Source organism: Cynocephalus volans, chromosome 13 (assembly GCF_027409185.1).
Source record: "Cynocephalus volans isolate mCynVol1 chromosome 13, mCynVol1.pri, whole genome shotgun sequence".
Classification (NCBI taxonomy): domain Eukaryota; kingdom Metazoa; phylum Chordata; class Mammalia; order Dermoptera; family Cynocephalidae; genus Cynocephalus; species Cynocephalus volans.
Window position 1 is genome coordinate 20,694,781 of NC_084472.1, and position 4,483 is coordinate 20,699,263.

Consider the following 4,483-nt stretch of genomic DNA (forward strand, 5'->3'; position numbering starts at 1 on the left):
GTGCTGAGAACTGAAAGGTAAGGGGACAGTCATTTGAAGACCTGGGGGAAGAACATTCCACTCAGAGGGAAAAGCAAATAACTTGTATTTCATAACCAACGTTTTTTTATTTCACCCATATCTCTGAACGTGGATTTTGAGGTAAGGGGGAAGCTAATCTTATTCCCATTTTCTACTTTTAGTCAAGAAAATCTTTTAGAGGAAAAGAAATTTGAGATGTCATGTAAGGAAGTCAAGCATGGAAGAGACTTGTGCTAAGAGAGTGTACCTGTGCATAATGCTTAACTCTGGGTTCACCCCTCTCCCACTACCACCCAGCATCCTAATGTTGGGACTGAGAAAATGATCCCCAGCATTTGGCACTTTGACATGCTGAGTACTTTGACCTAAGGAAGCAGCCTCAGAACCAAGGTTTCTCGGACCTTCCACCAACCCCGTCTCTTGTTCCTTTTTCTCTCCTGAAGCTCACAGGGAGGGGCATACCCTACCTGGAACTTTCCCTTATTGATTAAGGGAAGTTCCTCCAGGAGAATTGAGATTGTAGTGAATGCAACCTCCCCACCAGGGATTAACTCATACTGAAGGAAGAAGAGACGAGAGGTCTCCATGCCCAAGACACGATGCCCCCGGACAGACTTTTCAGCTATTCTTCTCTCAAAAGTTGCTGCCTGAGAGAATTTATCTGCACAATGGGACAACCTTTGTTCATAGTGCTGTTTCTCCCCCTCCCCCTCCCATAGGTTATTGCCACCTCCTCCCATGAAGCCCTAAGCCCTTATTTCTTTCTCCTATTTAAGCTTCAACCATCTGGGCTTTCTCTGAGTCTCATATTTTGTGGGACTCCTGTGCATATGCACGTAACAAATTTGTATGCCTTTTCTCTTGCTAATCTGTCTACTGCCAAGTTTATTACAGGGACTCAAATTGTCAATCTTCAGAGGGTGGAAGAAAAGGTCCCTCCATCCGAAAGCTGTTCTCTGTTGGCTATAACCCAATCCTTGCTCAAGTGTTAACAAATAATTAACAATAGAACTGGTAATTATCCCTTCTAGAAGTATATTTATTAAGAGGCTTCTTGAAAATGTCACCCTTCCATTCCCTTCAAATCTTCAGAAGTCAGGAAATGCCTTTGGCATTTTTTCTAGCTACTGCTTATACAATTGACAACTAATCATCCCAAGCTGCAGTGTTATTTATGGTGACCTTATAACATTAAAGGATTTCTCCCCTTCCTAATTGCTTTCTGATATCAACTGTTTCCTTGACTACTTCTTTGACAGAGCTTCTCCATAAAACTCATAGTTTATTTTTTATTTTTATTTTTGGCAGCTGGCCGGTATGGGGTTCCAAACCCTTGACCTTGCCGTTAAAACACTGTGCTCTAACCAGCTGAGCTAACTGGACAGCCCATAACTTAATAGTTTAATATCCAGCATTTTATTCTTTTTGGCAGCTGGCTGGTATGGGAATGTGATAATATCCAGCATTTTAATCTTTGTACCTTTATCAGTTTTCTTGGTGATAGTGGGTCAAACTGCTAGCCAGGTACAAATAAATGACATAAAGAGAATTGACAGCTTTGGCATTCATTGTCCTGTTGTCTGCTACATTGGCTTTCATTGCCTGGGAGCTAAGGTAAAAACACACAGAGAATAGGGGAAAAGACTCATTATTAATAGTGTATCAATATTGTTTGTGTTCTGTTTTTAAAATGTTTGAAGGATATATTTCCATAAGGAAAATATTTCAGAAACAGATGACATTACTACAAGTTAATGCTGCTAAAAGATAAACTGAGGCACATTAAAGTTTTAATGAGCTTATTGGAATATTCAGCTATTTATGAATTGGGCAGCACCAGACCACAAATGGTTTAGTGCTCCACCGAGCAGGCAGGAGGGGGAAACTTTTATAATGTGTTTGTGGAGACAAGACAATGAAAATATTTGGTTAAAGTGGAAAGTCCCTAGTTAGATTTTAGTTGGCAGCTTCTGATTAGTAAAGTCTCTAGTTAGAGGTTAGTTGGTGATTTCTGATTGATTAAGCTGAAGTTTACATTGAGTTCGGTTTTGGTTTGTTTACGTAAGCATCCAAGGCACTGGAATCACCTCAGCCAGTACAGTGATCTAACCCATACCTTGGCGTTATCACCACCACACTCTAACCAACTGAGCCAACAGGCCAGCCCAATTAACTATTTTAACAATACTATATGGACAGAATTCACCTGTGTTACAATATATCCTAAAGTAGCTTGTGCTAGTCTGGGTGCTATCTGAGGATACAAAGGAATCACAATCTAGAACTTGCTGCCTGGGTATAGAGGCAAGCAAAGAGAGGAGTATAGTATGTCTCGCAAGTCTCAAGCTTGGGCAGTTATTGATGCAGGGGTTCAAGGTTGCCAATTGCTGAATTGGGGGAGATAGGAGAAGGAATAACTTTAGAAGAAAGCTACTGAGTTCAGTTTTGAATATAATTGAGTTTAAGAGAGACAACCAGTAACTATTTGAGTAAATGTATGTGAAAATGAGCAGAATCTGGCTTAGAGCCCCCTCCTGTAACCAGGACGATGATATTATTTGCTGAGCATTCTCAGCCTCTGAATAGCCAACTGCTCAAAATCACACTAAGTAGTCTTTTTTCAACTAAATTGTCTATAGTCTTTCTTTCTTCCAATATGTTTTTCAAAATGTAGGTTGCATGCTACACTTGTTACTTCAGTAATTCCTCTTTCCAAAGTGTTCCTTGCATATCCAAGTCTGGGCCCTTATCCCATGTTCTCTGTACTGCCCACATGCTTAAGCAAGCCAGAAAAATAGGATTTTTGTCCTCTTTGGCAAAGTCATTTCTGCTTAGAATCTGAGCTCAAGAGAAGATGGAGGTTGTAGCTATAATGAAATAGGAACTAACAGAAAATCATGGGTGTAATCTACAGAAGGTAAGATGGACTGAGTTGCTATAATATGCAGCAAGAAAAGATATGTGCAATAAATTGGATGTATTGTGTTTTGTTTAGAAGGTGCAGTTTTAATGTGGTGGTTTTCAAACTCGGGCTTTAAAGTCCTTGAGGGGCCGCTGGGAAGGAAGGAGGATGGGGTTGCTGACTAGTTGGGACTTCAGGCCCATCACCACTATTTCAGCCAGAACAACCTAACTTGTTTTGCATAAGCTTTCATTGAAGACAGAATTCCATGGTCTTTTTTTTTTTTTTTTTTTTAAGTGTTTTAAGCATGAAAACCACTGTTTTATGCAATATAAGCTCTAAAGCTTATGAAGAGGTCAGTGAAGGAAGAATTCAGGGTAAAGGAGGGAAAGAAAGCTGTTTAACAATAGATGATAACTGCAGAAGACTTCAGGCCCTTTGTGCTACTAAAACAACAGTACATACTTCTAGTAAATCAACTTTTGTTCCCCTACATCTAAGCTCCTTAAAGGCAATATGTGACATCTGATTTTGTATCTGCAATATTTTAGTACATTAAGAGCCTAATGTCTGTTGAATCAATAAATCCACAAGATTTATACTTAAAGCAATACAGGTAGAATTCTTTACAGGTACTTAGGCAGTGCACCCCTAACTCGGAAGAGTTTTAAAGAGGGCCAGAAAAATGCCCCTGATTAAGGAAGAAGGGAGAGAAGATATAACATTTTCAGTTTCTGTGCAGGTGTGTGTGAAGAAAAGTGAGGTGAAAGGGGATAAAATGCCTCTCGAACAAGAGAATGTTTCGATTGAGGTGTCTTGAATAAAGTGACCAATATAATTCATAACCAATGTACTGGAATATCATTGAACGTATGTGTATGTGTAGAGAGTGGAGGAGAAAGGACACAAACTGATTCAAATTTTTTGGATAACGAAACAATGACCCTTATGTTGACTGGTATAAGTTGAGTCTCCCAACAAAAGTTGCTCCCAAACAAAATGTTCAAGGACACTAAAGAAAATCATCGCAATGTAACAGTGAGTGGGAGAATAAGGTTTTTCCTCACATCTTCAAAACTGTCGTCCGAGCTCTCCTGCTCTTGATAAATCAAACCTATATTTGCCAAAATCAGACAAAATAACTTAAAACATGTGATAAGCAAACAAACAAAAACCCTGCCTTGCAACGTAAAGACGAGTCTGGGACCATGGACTGCGGTTAAGTCCCTTCCTGAGACGTGGCGGTAAACCCGAATCCCCGACGTCTCCGTGGGGTTCCGATGGTGCCGAGAACTCAGGGGGCGAGCAGAAGCCCCCAACTCCAGAGAATTTCCAGGAGACAAAGCCGAGGAGGCCTCCTGCAGCTCCCCGGGCGGGCGGGATACCCGTGCGTCCCCGCCACACCGGAAGGTGTAGGCAGCCGCAACGCTTCAGAGAGGAATCCCACCCTACGCCTAGGATCCGGAGCCCCTCGCACCACCTGGCCCACAACCCGGAAGCAGATGCGAGCGACGCGATGCGGCCGGGTTGCGGTTCCGGGTCGGGCCGCGCCGCAGCCCG